Raw genomic sequence first — 17,722 nt, 5'->3', positions numbered from 1 at the left:
ATTTTAATAATTTATTTTCCAATCATTCTATCAATTCACTACATTTGAAGAAAGATATACAAGGATAAGGCATCAATAATGTAGTGATGCTTTCAATCATAAAATCAGTCTACATTAGAATCAGAGTTCTGAGAGAAAGAAATAGAGTCAAGTCCTTTCTATTTCTTCCTACAAATCAAGGGAAGAGATCTTAAGAGATTTACCAGGATATGATAGAATGAGTAGTATCATCCCATGACATCAAGCCACCATTTAGGTATTGAAATTTGATCATGCTATTAAGAGTCGCAATCGAGGATATTGAAACCCAATAGTGCTATTAAGAATCACAGTTGAGGGTATAATAAGAAAAAGACTCCCAAGAGCTAATATCAAATAAAATGTTGTATCCTCCATATTCTCTGAAGCATCTTGCCCCGAGGGGTCCACTAGGGTTTACCGTATGGTACCACGTGAGTGTAAGGGAGGGGGGTTATTTAAGGGAAGGAATGTACATTTTATAAGGTAAGGTCCCATAAATAGGGGGTAGATAAGGGGTATTTTCATATATTTCTTGCATGCAGGTGACATCTCCTTATTACTTCTAGTGAATCCCCCGTGCATCCTGCACACATGAAATCCTCTTAGTCCTAAAGTTGATATGATACACAATATCACTGATTCTTTTATCTATTACTAGATTAATGTTTTTTATATTTTAATAGACTAAAAATTAAATAATAAAGTTTCTAAATCTATTACCTGGCAAATGTTTTGTCTCTCAAAAATCAAAGCACATCCTTTCTTCTAATTATAATATATTATCATTGTCTTATCCATTAGTACTTGCTGAAAAGTTGATATTACAATATTGTATAATGAAGATGTTCTATTTCAAGTGCCAAGATCAAGGTGAAAATTTTCACTTTCTATTCTATTAGCTTGAGGTTCATCCTTAGGATATCTATACTTACCAATTTGTATCAACACCATGACACTCTTTTAACCATTTTTTAATGAATCAAATTGAAAAGATGGAAGAAAAAGCTTGGATTTGGTTGAAACAAAATCTTACAAAATTTATGTCTTAGGGGACAAAGTAAAGATGCAGCTTAGATGTCTCGATCTAGTTAGGTCTATTGAAACCTGACAAGCTGATCTCGTTTTAGGTCCATGGAGGACCATATCTCTATAGCTCAATTGGCAAGTAAGTCGTGTTGGTCCTCTGTGTAGAGACTCTTTTGATTGTTGATCACCTTCTCAAGATTTTGTAAAAGGAGATGAGGGGAGACCAATGCAGAGACTGTTGGTATGAACCGGATGTGATTTTGGTGAGAAATTTTATAACAGAGTAAAATCTGCTTTAAGAACTAAGAAACAAGGAGGAGAGGAAAGAATGATGGTTTAAATGAATATAGACAAAAAAAGAAGTGTGATTTTGGTGGGAAAGGTGATAGTAGAATGTTTAACCATTTAAAAAGAAAGAATAATGGCCAAAAAGTGACCCTTGACATGAGTTAACGTCCTTAGTCATTTAACAACTGACCTCTTAAATGAATAATATATTCTCTCATTAATCACATCTGAATGGCCAAATTTAGAGGTTCATTCTTTTAAAACCTCAACTAATTAACAACTTAATCATTTTCTTACAAGTATTGTTTTTGGAACATTTTTGGCCCTAATGTATATCACGGTGCACTTATTATTGCGTGCTTCCTTTTACATCCAATAATTTTTCATGCACTTCATGTCTTCCAATTTTCTATGAGTGTGCCTTTCTCCTCCATTTTCCTCTTGCCTTGGGACTATCTTCCATTTTCGATTTTTCAGCTTTTCCACCTTGGTTTTCAAGGGTGTAATATTAACCCCATCCTAGCTGGGTGCCAATCCCATGGCACCTGATAGTATGGGCTAAATTTGTAGAGGGTTGATGAGGAATAGTTCTTGGGGTTATTGGGGAGTTCGGCACATTGGGAATGCCCTGTGAAGTGACTTTGGGAGGTTGCTGATAGCGAATATAGATGATTGGTTGGAGAAGACCTCCATAGGTGTTGGTTTGCCACATTGTTGTATAATGTTCTTGAAAATAAAATGAGTGCACTTCTTAAGGGGTTGTGTCTATCTTACTATCGAGCAATGCATTGTGCAAGTGATGGTGAAACTGAGAGATGGAAGCCGAAGGTATTGTCCCACACTTCAGGACCCATTTTGCGTAAATGGAGATGCTTTGAGTGACTTAGGGAGACAAGTCTATCAATTATGTCATGCCCTTGATGTGCCCTAAGTTGTGATATGGGGGGAGGGCTAGGATCTTTCTTAGGTGCATTGATCATAACATCCATAGAGTACAAATGGGCTGATTTCATAGGTGTGTTCCTTTTCTTTCCACATCTTTCGCTTTTCCTTTTCTTTTCTCTATTTCTTTCTTTTTTTCCATCTTTTGCTTTTGCTTTTCCTTCTCTTTCCTTTTTCTCTTTTCTTCTCTCTTTTTTTTTGAATTATAAAGGAAGCACATTAGATGGCATCTTGTTCACGAGCAGGGGTTAGTAGGTTGCTGTGTGGCAGCTTAAGGGCTTTGCTTAAGAGAAGGCCCTGCTCTATAGATACCCCTTCAAGTTAGCTTTTACATTGAGTGGTATAAATGACAAAAACCGGTGGTTACATTTACTGAATCTACTATCACTCATGTCTTCTAATAGATTCATACAAAATGTTGGCAAGAGGGTGGCTCTTATCATGAGGTGCATCATTGCACAACTATCTATTCTGGCATTGAGAGAGGCATGCTCTTCCTTTGTAGTAGGTTTTTGTTTTAATAATATTCATAATAGTTAGACAGAGATAGTTACAGATGGTGATGAATGCAAAATTAGGGCATAGGGGAAAGTCTGTGAGGAAACTTGCTATGGATGGATGGAGATCCCTTTTGGTGAAGATCATGCTTTCTTCAAGTTGAGGCATTTATGTTGTAAATTAGAGGGAAGTTATACCTACCATGCACCTTCCGGTTGGTTGAAGTCAAATCCAATCCTCATTGGGTAGGGCATATAGGTAGGATCATCCCTTTTATATGGTAGGGTGCTACAGACAACCATCCATGCCTCTAAGTTAGAGTCCCAAATATTTCTATGCCACCTAGGCTAGGTCTCATATCCCTCCACTCCCTAGGATACCTCCATTGCCTTGTCTTTCCAGTAATTCGCAGGTTCCTATTGCCACCTCGTGGGGTGTCTCATTCTTTCCTCTAGCCATCTCCTTCCTAGCTTTGCTGAGAGCTTTATGACATCCTTTACCACCCTTGGAGATATTACTCTATCCAATATACAAGGAAAGGTGAAGGAGGACTCGAAAGGGTGGACACAGTTTCCCATTGCTCCCACACTACAAGCTCCTCGTCTCTATTTATAGGGTCGCACTCCTCACTTTGAGGGATGGCTACCTATAAAACTTGTAGTGTCTTGTCTTAGAGCTTCCTACATGCTAGCTCCACTTGTTCTTTGTGTTTATGCCTCATCTCCACCATCCTTTCAGGTGGTATAGCTTCCTCCCCTTGCCCTTCTGGTTGTGCTTGTGGCTGCAAAGGGGGGATCAATTCATGCACTTTGGTATTTCTCTTGTTGGTCCTTTTCAAAATCAGGACTTTCTTCTTGGATTGGCTCCCTTGGCTCTTGTGGAGGTGGCTACACATTGCTGCTCTGGCTCCCCAAACCCTAGCAAGGGGAGTTTCTATGAGGTTAAGCCAAGTGAGATTAGATGGGCTCATTGCTCCTCTACTCCCAAGCTAGTACTAGGCTTGGGTGCCTTGGCATAGTGTCCATGTTGCAGTGCTCTCCTTGCTAGTTCTAGTTTTCTTTTTATTTCCTCTAGTGTTTCTTCCTCTCTTAACTCTGTGGCATTCATCACGGTGCTTAAAACAACTTGTTATTGCTTGGCTGCCCAATCCTCTATTTTCTCTTTTATTTGCTCTAGCCCTTGATTTTAGTAATGGGATAGAGTGGCAATCACTTGCTCTTGTTCGTGCCACAATGTGTGCATTTGTTGTTGCTCTCGATTTTTACATTCTACTTGTTTCCTTACTATAGCTTGTTTGTAAAGAGCTGTTTGAAGTTGGTTGTGAAAATCTGCTAGCTTCTTCGTGGTCTCCTCATCTCTTTGAGTCTTTGCCGCATATAGATTTTTCCTTGTCTCCTCTCTGTGCCTTGTCAATGATGTATGCATCTTGGTTGGTTATGTATTGAGCTTCTGTTACATTGCTCAATGGGTTGTGCGTGTAGTTGGTCTCTTCTATTACCCACTATGAGACCCACTCTATGCATGACGATTTTACCTATGGATGTATCTTAGTCTAACACATTGATTCTTTGACAATTCTTGATGCCAATCGCATAGTCACTCACACTGCTAGTTGGAGTTATTCATTGGCAGTTGCAATTTGTCTTATATCATGGTAACTTCCCCTCTTTGGCATTGATTCCTTACTAATGTACTTCATTTTCAACATGTCCTAATTGCAGTTTACTACACTATTTATGCCTCCTCAATTTTCAGCTCTATGCACCTATTTTCCATGGAGTTGAAAGCGCACATGTTTTCTAGGGCAACATAATTGTCTCTTTTTTCATTATACATATCCTTTAAACTAAGATGGTCATTACCCTTGTTCTTTCTACCCCGTAGGTTGCAAAGTGCGATGTGCATGACCTTTTTCTCCTCCATTATCTTGTCGATTTGGCTTTGAAGCTCTTTTACCAATGCATCATGATCTTTAGTGCTGTGCATGGCTAAAGGCACCAAAGTAGTTGACACTTCCAAATGGTGTACCTTTGGCGCTTGGCATGATTCTACATGAGCTACTTAGTTGGCCTCGTCATTTCTATAAAGGGGGCTGCTTTTCTAGGAGCAAGCACAATTTTTTACACTTTTTTCACTAAATACCACACCCAAGCCATGATGTTGCTTTCATTGACCGCCCTTTAGTAGTTCCTTGTGTAGATATGGTCATTATTTGGAATTAGCCAATCTATTCCTAGCAAACACTCAGAAGCCTCGAGGTTCATAATTTAGAAGTTCATTTTGGAAGAATTGCCACCCAAGCTAAATTCTACCTTGCTAGTTTGTTGTGTTGATAAAACTTCTTTGCCGTTTGCTAATTCCACAAGCATTCTAGGTGCAAGAACAGTGTTTATGCCAAGCCTTTTTGCATATTTTGGTGATATGAAAGAGTTGGTACTTCCATAGTCGATTAAAATTTGAAAGGGTTTACCTTGATAATCTGCTAGTGTTTGAATTACTGAGAATTGGCGATTTGGACTCTTCTTATTGAGAGTGGCATGTACTCTGGCTCTTTCCATATCGGATTCCATTGTGGGATCTTTATTGTTACTGATCTCCTTTAGGTTTATTCCAACAACCTTTCCCTTGGTATCTTGTCTTTGCCCTTGAAACTGACCTTAGCCAAGCTTTGGGCATTGCCTCTTGAAATGTTATGGTTCCTTGCAATAGAAATACCTTGGAGTCTCATTGCTCCTCCTAATGGGTATAAAACTTCCCACTGCATTAGATTTGGCCTTCTTCATTTTGTTTGGTTGAACTGTCCTCGGGCTCTTTTTGCATAATCTTAGAAGTTGCCCTTATTTTAACTGTTTTTGTTCCAATTTTTTGCATTTCTTGGCCTTTGTTCAATCTATTGAACTATTGGAGCTGATCAAATAAATGCATCTTGTAAATTCGATGGTCTCATTGATTCAAGACATGTATCAGGGGTGGATTTAGACCATTGCAAAATTTGGATACTTGCTATGAAACATCCATCATCGGTGCATATTTTAGAAGTGTTATGAATTTTGAATAGTAGGCTTCTAGGCTTAGGCTTAACTAATTTAGATTGAAGAACTTGTTCGTCTTCTGGGCTTGATATGTGGCCAGAAGATATCTCCCATGTACCGTGTCCTTAATTTTGTCCCAAGTGATAGCCCCTTCAGGCATTCTTTCGGTCCTTGCACTATTGTTTCAACCAAACATTGGCATCTCTTGGCAATCATGGCTTGATTTGATGGTGTAGTCCTTGCAATAGTGAAATAGTCCTCCATAGATTCTTTCCATGTTTCTACTTCAGTTGGAATGTCCCTTCCTTTACCATCAAACTCTGGTGGCTTGTAAAATTCCTTCTCTTAAGCTTCCATAGTATTGAGATTCGGGGTGATGCTTTGAGGATCATGCAATTTTATGATCAAATTTTTTTCCAACCATACCACAATCTAGGCATGGCATTGCGATACATCCATTGCATAGTAATTAGGATTCTGAGAATAAATATCCAAAAATCTATATTTCAAAGGAAGATTAGGTAATCCATCTTTCTTGTAGTTGCAAAAACTGGAGCGTCCTACAACCATGACTTGATCATGCGATATAACCCATGTAACCTCCTCATAGATATAACGGTTTAGTTTGACGTATTGCCCTCTAGTGAACATGTTTGAGTTTACTCTGGCTTCATAGAAGAGATAAATCTTAGCAACCTTAAGGGCTTCCATCCACCTCAATCTCTTTAAATTATTCTAAAGGTAAGCAAGACTGTTTACGTCAATATAACAATACCCTCCGCTTAACATCCATTGCCTTTCATAATATAGGGGTGAATGATTGTGTATCTGATCTAGTATCCACATCATCTGGTTTCTCGAGATAAAGCTAGAGGAGCGCATTACTAACTTAAATATAACTTGGATAATCATGAATCCTTTCCAAGGTTCGTCTTTCTGCCAGAAAGCAAGAACATATATCAACAAGAGAAGATTTCACTATTTAAGGAAAAATATATTTTATATTATAAATATAACTAGTTTTATTTACTTGTGTCCTACATCAACGTGCAGTTTGATACCAACTATAACATGCCACCCAAGCTTTTATTGGCGGTACGTTCTTAGTAGTCTATCAAGAGATATCCTAGGAAGCGCCGTCTGGGATTTTGATAAAACCCTCAAAGTTTGCTAACTAGGCTCGCTTGAGTCTACCCCACAAGTGGAAGTTTCGGTCGCTCCCACGAGGATCGACCTAAGTTTTTCAGGTCAAATCTATTACTAGCGGCTAATTAGAAATAGTGGATTCTAAAGTGATATGAATCAGGATTTGTGGTTTCTAATGGCCATCGAGTGCAATTTTTTTATTGCTATGGGCTTACCGAGATCACCTAGCCATAGTTTTGGATCCATCAGGGGTCCATCCTTCCACTTCCCTCGAGAAAGTAGTTCTAATTATCTAATTACCTACCACTTTAGGTTCAATATGTAAAAGCAGCTTCTTTGAATGATCTCTCGATACAAATTCGTTACATGTCTTTAATTCATGAAACAAAAACAGAGTAAATAAATTTCTTCTTAATCGTTCCTTTAAAAAAAAGAAGACATTTACAATGTTTTCTATTCAAAGTATTATTCTCTCCAAGTTCAATTTCCCAACTAGTATTAGAACTTCTAGGACATAGTCTAGAAATCAAAGGATAGTTGGTAGTTTGTAAGGGCCTAAGGAGTTTGTGATGAGAGCCCCCTACTATCCTCACCTCCTCTTATATCGACTAGAGTTCCCTAGGACAAAACCTTTCGCATCATCATGATTGGTCAATTCTCACTAACATGAAGCCAAAGAGAAAAACCCCTTGGAGTAGGTTTAATTCACACAGGTCATGGGGAGGTCTAGCACCATTAGGAACATTGTGTTAGTCGGCATTCTGTGGTCTCCGGAATAATGCCTCAGTTGGCGATCTATACTCAGCCATCCATCTTTTAGCCATTTCGAATGCATTATACTTAGACTTTTAACATGTTTGTTTACAAGATAAATCTTTTCTTTCTAAACTTTAATAATATTGAGACAAATTAGTATAAGTGGCAAAATAACTTCGAGACAAATCAACATAAGTAGCAATATAACTTTGAGACAAATCAGCATAAGTGGCAATATAACTTCGAGAAAAATCAACAAAAGTGGCTTCGAGACAAATTGGCATAAGTGGCAAAATAACTTTGAGACAAATCAGCATAAGTGGCAAAATAACATTGAGACAAATCGGCGTAAGTGGCAAAATAACTTCGAGCCAAATTGGCATAAGTGGAAAAATAACTTCGAGACAAATCGGCATAAGTGGCAAAATAACTTCGAGACAAATCGACATAAGTAGCAAAATAACTTTGAGACAAATCAACATAAGTGGCAAAATAACTTTGAGACAAATCATCATAAGTGGCAAATAACTTTGAGACAAATCAACATAAGTAGCAATACCTTCTAATAGTCTTCTTGGGCTTCCTCTTCCTTGGGGATTAGTTTGGATTGAATTTAAGTAAGAATTTTATACTTGAGGATAACTTCGTGGGTCTTTGTTCGCAATAAAAGAAAAATTGTTGGTTAGTTTAATTACGAATATTATCATTTGGTAATTGCATCTCAAGGTCTCTTATATACCAAGGATTAGCGTTCATGATTGCCCATCAGAGGTTTTGTTTGATCTACACAAAAATCAGAAATATTAAATCTTTTAGGGACACAATACCTTCCTCGTACTCGCTTAGGTTCATCTTGTACACAGACCCAAGTTACCCCTTGGAATTTGCAATTAAGAATTGCTCAAAGAAGTTATATGCTGTAATTGAATAAAATCTTATTTTACGCATGCAACTTTTTCTACCTGTTCATGGGATAAAGGCCTGCTAGCTATTTTTATTTAAGAAAAATAGTACCTAAGGATCCATGACGGGTGCTTGGTTGATCGTATTTGCGACTTCGTTTGTAATTCCCGTACTTGCCATTCCATTTATAGTAATTGTGTCCGCATCGTAATTGGCAGCTTCTACCTCCGTGACCTTTGCAGCTTTGTTCTTCAGGGCCATGGTCTTTAATCGTGAGATCACAAAAAAAATGGAAATTTGGCAAAGGATCTTGGGAGTAATTAGATTGACGGGGAGGGGAGGAAGTAGATCATGAAATTCAACTTATTCTAGATGACCCTGCCCTCGTCTCCACAAATGACCCTACCGAATGTCAATTCATGAAGCCATTGAGTTGAAAGAACAACTCAAGCAGTTATTAAACTAGGGATACATCTAGCCAATTAATTCACCATAGGGAGCCCGAGTTTTATTTCAGAAAAAAAAGATGGAACACTCTACCTTTGTATCAATTACTGTGGATTAAACCAGGTGACATTGAAAAATAAATATCCTATTCCCAAGATAGAAGAGTTGCTTGACTGACACCAAGGAGCAAAAGTCTTTTCAAAGATCGATCTCAGATAAGGATATTACCAAATAAGAATTAGGGAGGAAGATATCCCTAAAATTGATTTTAACACAAGGTATGGTCATATGAGTTTATTGTGATGTCATTTGGGTCAACAAATGCTCATGCCACCTTCAATAGGTTGATGCAAGACATTTTCCAACCCTACTTTGACGACTTCTTCCTCGTGTTCTTTGATGATATCTTAATGTAGAAATAGATTGAACATCTAGGATTCATAGTATTGGTAGATGGCATTTTAGTGGATCTTGCCAAGGTCCAAGATGTACAAGACTGGCCACCCCCCCTAACAATAGTCAAGGAAGTGCAAAGCTTTCTAGGGCTAACGGGTTGGTATAGAGTCTTCATTAAATACTATGCCTCAACTTCCTGACCTTCTCAAAAAGCAAGTCTCCATTACATGGACGTCCGTCAAACAATCTAGCTTTGAGAAGCTTAAGCAGATTTTGGTAACCGCCCCTATCTTAAGGTTTCCCAACCTTAGCAAAGAATTCAAAGTCATAACGGATGCAAACTCTCTTACTCTGGGTTGTGTGCTTATGCAAGGACATCCAATAGCCTATGCTTCAAGAAAATTAAAGATCCATGAAAGAAACTATGCCACACATGATCTAGAAATACTTGATGTAATTCATGCCTTTAAACTATGGAGACATTACTGCTTGGTAATAGGTTTTCTCTAGTAATTGATCATAAGAGCCTAAAGTGGATTTTTACTCAACCAGATCTCAATATGAGACAACATCGATGGATTGAGACCTTGCAGAATTTGATTTTGAAATCAAGTATAGACTAGGCAAGGAGAATGTGATTGTAGATGCCCTAAGCCATAAATCATTCCTTAATACCCTAATCCTAGAAGAACCATCTAGGGCTGGAACTCTTGCCATAATGATTTCAATGCCCAGTAACCCTTTCATAGAAATGGCTAAAGAAGGGGCAGCAAAGGATCTAAGCTATTAGAACTAGTTAAGAGAAATATCTATCAAGGATTCAAGTCTAAAACTCAAGTCTAAGTATCAAGATTTTTCCATAAACGAGGAGCTTGCCTATTATAAGACAAGACTATGTATTTCTACAAGTCAGGAAATCAAGAGGAAAATAATCTGGGAAGCTCACGATTCCCCATTTTTGGGCCATCCTAATTATGATAAGACTCGTAATACAATCAGAAGAAGCTTCTACTAGGAAAGACTCAAGGGTGATGTACTCAAGTGTGTCACCGAATGCATAAATTGTCAACAAATTAAGGCCGAGCATGTCAAATTGCAAGGAAAGATCTAGCGATTTGACATTCCTAAAATGAAATGGGAATATATCAACAAGGATTTCATAGTTGGATTACCCCCGATACAAGGAGGATATAACTCCATAATGGTGGTCATTGATATGCTAACAAAAGTCACATAGCTTATTCTTGTAAAAACCAATTAGAAGGCTTCTAATATTGCCATGCTTTTCATTAAGGAAATTTTTAGGTTACATTAATTACCCCAAAGAATCATCAACGACCGCAATTCTCTCTTAACCTTTGGAAGAGTTTGTTCCAAGCTCTAGGAATCCAAGTTTGCTTCAGTACTACTTACCATCCCCAAACCGATGGTCAAACAGAGTGGGTCAACCAAGTTATTGAGGACATACTGAGGGCTTATTGTAATAGGGAACCCAAATAGTGGATCCAATACCTACCCTTAGTTGAATTTGCCTACAATGCATCATACCATCAAAGTATTCAAATGACTCCTTTTCACGCACTATATGGGCAAGATTGTCTTACCCCATTACATTTTTCCGATCCTACCTTACAGGTAGAAGCATCTAGGCAAATGTTGGTAGAAATGGATTAGCAACAAGTGAAAGCTATAAGGCAAGATATTCAAGTTGCCAAGGATCGACAGAAGGCATATGCTGATCAATGAAGGCAAGAATGCATTTTCAAAGAAGGTGATATGGTTTTCCTATGACTTTGTCTAAAGAAAATTTCCTTATCTTTGGGGCAATTCAAGAAGTTAAGTCCCAGGTATTGTGGGCCATATAAGGTGCTAAAGTGTCTAGAGACAAATGCCTCCAAGTTGCAACTTCCTAACAACTTGAAAGTACATAATGTATTTCATGTCAGTCTATTGAAAGCACATGTCCCTAACCCAGATCATGTACTAAACGACCAACAAATTGTAATGCCCAGTCAAGGAATCCTCCAACTTCAACCAGACAAGATACTTGACATGCATGAGAAGATTCTAAGAAGAAAAACCCTTAGATAATATCTTGTCTAGTGGAAAGACTACCATGAAGAGGATGCTACTTGGATTGACCATGAATCACTATGTAACCAATATCCCCAGTTTCATTCGAGATGAGGACATCTTGATTCCTCTAAGGGAACAAAGATGTGATATCCTGACTTTGATTTAAAATCTTATTGACTCTAAAATCATTAAATAGAGAAGATCTCGAACAAAAAGACTCGAGGATTGTAACCCGGCATTTTCTCGAATTGATAGACTGTAACCATCCGCTACGGAAGTTACCGTGTGAACACGAGTTATGGGCCACAAGTCAAAATCGATCAATCATATTTAAAACTAAGCAAGGCAAGCAAGTCACAAAGCTTTAAGATTTAAAGTTGAAAAGCTTTAGAAGAAGAAAAAGAACAAGAAGAGAATATGTTGACAATCTGGCCTCCCCTTTTTTAAAAATAAAAAAATAGTGCATCAAATTCTAAATTTGGAGCTCCTGATTCCTAAAGGAAAAGCCTAGATTCTCTTTCTACATTACAACAATTAACTCCAGCAATCTCCCCCTCTTTTCAGTTTGATGAGAGGCTTGGGATGAAGCAAGATCATCCGAGAGTAAGGCAAATCAGTCATGACATCTCTGGCAGGCTCTGTGGACCACCTCAAATATCAAATCACCAGCATCAAATCGCATCTTGGAAGCTTCAGATTGCTGATTTTTCCAAAATCTCTTTCATAAAGAGCTCTTCTTCTCAGCCACAACCGTTCTTCTCCAATTTAGCTATAAATACGAGGTATGGGGAGCCGTTGAGGGTAGTTGGAGCAAGAGAGGAGAGGCCCTTCTCAAGAGTATAGAGCAAGAGGGAGTGGGAAAAGAGAAGCATGAGTACGTAACTTTCTCATCAAGAAGACAAGGAGGATACTCTGTGGGCTCTCGAATTCAAATCCTCTGTCCCTTCCATCCTATTTCCTTTGGAATCAAGACTCTTCTCGATTTTTCTAAATTCTTGGTGATTACCCTTTTCCCCTCCGCGTCGTCAATCTAATTACCCCCAAGCTCCTTCACCAAATTTCCTTTTTTTTTTTTGCGATCTTGCGATTAAAGACCATGGCCTCGAAGAAGAAAGCTACGAAGGTCACGGAGGTAGGAGCTGCCATCAATGTTGTGGGCAGAATTACCCCAAAATTGGAATGGCAAGTACGGGAATTTCAAACGAAGCTGTAAATAAATACGATAAACGAAGCACCTGTCATGGATCCTCAAGTACTTTTTTCTTTTTTTAAAAAAGCTAGTAGGCCTTTATCCTATGATCAGGCAATAGAAGCTGCATGTGTAAAATAAGATTTTATTCCATGCGTGTGTATAATTTCTTTGAGGAATTCTTAACCACAAATTCCAAGGGGTAACTTGGGTCTATACAAGTGGGTCTATACAAGATGAACCTAAGCGAGTACGAGGAAGGTACTGTGTCCCTAAAAGATTTAATATTTCTGATCTTTGTGTTGATCAAATGAAATCTTTGATGGGTAATCACCAACGCTAATCCTCGATATATAAGAGACCTTGAGATGAAATTTCCAATTGATACTATTCGTAATTAAACTAACCAATAATTTTTCTATTATTGCAGGCAAAGACCCATGAAGTTATCCTCTAGTATGAAATTCTTGCTTAAATTCAGTCCAAGCTAATCCCAAAGGAAGAGGAAGTCTAGGAAGACTATTGGAAGGTATTGCCACTTATGCTAATTTGTCTCAAAGTTATTTTGCCACTTATGATGATTTGTCTCAAAGTTATTTTGCCACTTATGTTGATTTGTCTCCAAGTTATTTTGCAACTTATGTTGATTTGTCTTCAAGTTATTCTGCTACTTATGATGATTTGTCTCAAAGTTATTTTGTCACTTATGCTGATTTGTCACAAAGTTATTTTGCCACTTATGCCAATTTGTCTCAAAGTTATTTTGCAGCTTATGCCGATTTGTCCAAAGTTATTTTTTCACTTATGCCAATTTGTCTCCAAGTTATTTTTCCACTTATGTCGATGTGTCTCGAAGTTATATTGCCACTTATGCTAATTTGTCTTGAAGTTATATTATCACTTATGCTGATTTGTTTGCTAATTTGTCTCAAAGTTATTTTCCCACTTATATTGATTTGTCTCAAAGTTATTTTTCCACTTCTGTTGATTTGTCTCAAAGTTATTTTACCACTTATGCTAATTTGTCTCAAAGTTATTTTGCCACTTATGCTGATTTGTCTCAAAGTTATATTGCCACTGATGCTGATTTGTCTGGAAGTTATATTGCCACTTATGCTGATTTCTCTCAAAGTTATTTTGCCACTTATGTTGATTTGTCGTGAAGTTATATTGCCACTTTTGTTGATTTGTCTCGAAGTTATTTTGCCACTTATGCTGATTTGTCCCTATATTATTAAATATTGGAAAAAAAAGATTTGTCTTGGAAATAAACCTATTAAAAGTCTAAGTATAATGCATTAGAGATAAAGATGTTTGTGATTGCAAACTAGGTACTGATCTTTTCTAAAATCATCAGGCAAAAAGATGGATGACTAAGTATAGATCGCTCGATTGAGGCAATATTCTAGTGAGCACAAAACACCGACTGAGGCAGTGTTCCTAATGGTGCTAGACCTCCCCAAGGCCAGCATGAATAAAACCTACTCCAAGAGTTTTTCTCTTTTGTTTTGTATTAGTGAGAATAGACCAATCATGGCACGAAAGGTCTTGTCATGGGAAACTCTAGTCGGCAGGAGGAGGTGAGGGTACCAGGGGGCTCTAGTCACAAACTCCTTAGGCTCTTACGAACTGAAAACTACCCTTCTATTTCTAGACTAAGACTTGGAAGTTCCAATACAAGTTGGGGAACAAAACTTGGAGAGAATAATACTTTGAAGAGAAAACATTGTAAAGGTCTTTAAAAAAAAAAGGAACTATTAAGAAGGAATTGCTTTACTCTGTTTTTGTGTCGTGAATTAAAGGCGTATAACAAATTTGTATCAGGAGATAATTCAAAGAAGCTATTTTAATATATTGAACCTAAAGTGGTAGATAATTAGATAACTAAAATACTCTCTCGAGGGAAGTGGGAGGATGGACAGATCTAGACCTATGGATGGGGTTGTCTTGGTAAGCTGAGAGCTTTGCTAAGAAGGAATAAAAAAATCACACTTGATGGGCCATTAGAAACTAGAAATCATGATTTGCATCATTTTAGAATCCACTAATATTAATTAGCCACTAATAATAGATTTGATCAGAAAAACTCAAGTCGATCCTCATGGGAGCGGCCGAAACTTCCACTGCGGAATAGACTCAAGCGAGCCTAATTAACAAACTCTGAGGGTTTTATTGAAATCCCAGACAGGGCATTTCCTAAGACATCTCTTGATGGGCTACTAAGAACATACCGCCAAGAAAAGATCGCGTGGCACGTTACATAGGCTCATCATTGTCAATTCCTGAGATCAAGAGGGTTGCTCCACTAATCTTCGAATGGCTAAGGCAATTTGATCCTCTTCATGTTGCCTCAGTCGCTCTTCCTCCTCTTCTTGTTTCTTCTTACACTCTTCTTCAAGCCCTTTTGATTCCTTTTCCACTTCTTGTAGTTCTCTATTTTCTTCAGAGGTGAACCGAGTTCTTCTTATGGGGATTTTAAGAGCAATCTTTCTTCTCCCACCCTAGTTTGATAGCTTTGAGCCTTGTTGCTTTGTTGACTATCCTCTTACTCAAAGTTCCTTGCTGCTGAGTGGGTCTCTTAGCCTCCATGTCATAAGTAGCTCTTTTTGTTTTGTCCTACTTAACCTTGTGGGATTCATCCTCCCCCTGTTCTTCTACTGAGAGTAAAAAAAGCGGGCTCGCTAGGGTGGGGGAGCAATGCTCTTCTTGGATAGGCGCTAGCTTTAAGGTTTCCTCTACTACCCTTTCTACCTCCCCTAGGCCTCCTAGATTATGGCTATTTAGTTCTCCTCCAAATCCTCTAGTTGAAGCCTTGGAAGTAATTTTTTAATTTTTGAGTCCACTGTGGTAACCGAAGACTCCCCTCTTGCTGCCTTTGGTACTATAGCTAGTATCTTTGCTATTGACACTTGTATTGTCTTTCATATGTAGGTATTTCAATTTACCTTGTCCAAGGTATTTGCTGCTAGGCCTTCCAACAATGGTACTTCTATTCTATTCATGAGAGCATTATATCTCTGGCTTGAGAAGAGGATATTGAGCATTTTTGCTTGTAGTTGGATAGTGGGGTCATGAATGTCATCCAGGCTGATCCCATCGTTTGTGTAGACCTTCTTTTTGTCCATTCCCAACATCCCAAAGATGTCCCTCTTTGGCCTCTTCTCTGTCTTATCTACTAATCTGAGGGCCTTCTCCATAATTTTTGGATTAAGGGCAACTTGCACCCTTTTGGAGGTCTCTCCTTACCTGATGGTTACTGTGCCGTTGTTCCTTTGGGCATCAAAAGTTTGCAATAACTTTGTACATTTGTTATGGTCGATGTCCTACCCCACCTTCTATAGTTACTTGGTAAGATTACATTGTTCTACCATTTGCACAATAGCTTTTTCAATGTCACCACTCCTTCGAGATTGTGAATGTTGCAGTATTTTAGTTAGTTGAACGTTTGTATCTCCATGGCTAATCCATATCTTTTGTGCTCCTCCTTTGAGAAGAAGAGCTTGTTGGCTTTATCCTGTTGACCTAACGTTTAGGTGGAAGCCACTTCAAGAATGGATCGTCATGGCTACAATGGCCTAAGGCCTACTGGTGGTTTTGAATTTAGTTAACTAGACAAGTTGATGCATGGTACTTCCCCTTGGAAATCCTCAATCGGTGTGGCAAGCTTGGTTTGAGAAGTTTGAAGTTTGATTGACACTATATTGTCATGTTTTGCAATGGTGACGACCTTAGAGTCATTAGGTAGGAGCTCATTCATGAGCGGTTACTCATGGAATTTTGGTTGAGCTTTGGATCGATAGACCATTTGAGCACCCAAGGATTGACCACCCTACTTTTGGTTTAGCTTTGGATCGATAGACCACTTGAGCACCCTTCCTTTTGGTTGTTCTCCCCTTGTTTTGGTTGACATTTGTGGGCCTTGTTTTTTTGGGCATGATATTGAGGATTATGCATGGCATTGAAGAGTTTGGGTAGCCACATCAATGTGTTACCTTCATAGTAGCCTTGGGCTTGCAATAGGGCTTTTGAAACCTAGTGTTACTTAGTCGCATGTGAACTATAGGAGTACCAACTTTGCCATTTAGGCCTGTAGTTTGAGGCACGAAGATTATGCATTCCCAATGATTGACATTTGTGAGACTGTGGTCTATGCTTGGGGACCCACTTAAGTGTTTGGGCCATAGCTTTGAGAGTGGGTTCTAGAGGGTGGTTGAACTTTGCAATGGGTGTCTATCATGTGCCTACCTAAAAATTCCATGGCAGCACGTTTTATTGGTCCATTGAGGAACTATCATAGATGGCTTTGCCCTGCACTCACGAGAATGCACGTGGTCTATCATCTAGGTTTCCTAGAGTCCACCCCATAATGGAAGGTACTGGCCGTCCCCACCATGAGGATCAACTTGCAAGCTCGGGGTCCTAGTTTAAAAAATTGAGGTCTTGATGCATCAGCTAGCTCAATTGAAGGTATTCCACAAGGGCTTCTCATTCGACTGGAGCGATCGTAGTTACCCTTGGTTCATGGAGTGAAACACTTTTTTCCAGCAAACTGGTTAGGATTTGGGAAACCTTAACGGAGTTCTAGCATAGTGATTGCACCTTTTCCCTAAGATAATTTCTTATCAAGGTTTGCTCAGGTCTACCTAATTTCTCCTAATTAACGTTTCATTCAATCTCTTGATAGAAGCTCCTAGCTTACAAGGGACAACCCATCCATAGGACAAATCCATCAGGGATCTCGGCCACCCGCTTCCCACAAATGGTTTTCTTTAGTTTTCTAATTACATATCACATTAAGTTATGGCATATAAAAGTAGCTTCATTAATTAATCCCATTATCACAGGTTCCTTTGCGTAATTTTACGGCACAATACAAAGACAAAGAAAACAGTCTTTTGGCAAAACATATTTATTTATTATTGCGCAAAGTTATTTACAATGATTTTTCCCTTCTAACTACGTAGAAGATAAACCTTTGTTCACCAAAAAATCCCTTGTGTCT

Source organism: Lygodium microphyllum, chromosome 12 (assembly GCF_053477565.2).
Source record: "Lygodium microphyllum isolate KBCC chromosome 12, Lygodium_microphyllum_v1.1.10, whole genome shotgun sequence".
Taxonomy (NCBI): Eukaryota; Viridiplantae; Streptophyta; class Polypodiopsida; order Schizaeales; family Lygodiaceae; genus Lygodium; species Lygodium microphyllum.
This window is presented reverse-complemented; position numbering follows the sequence as displayed.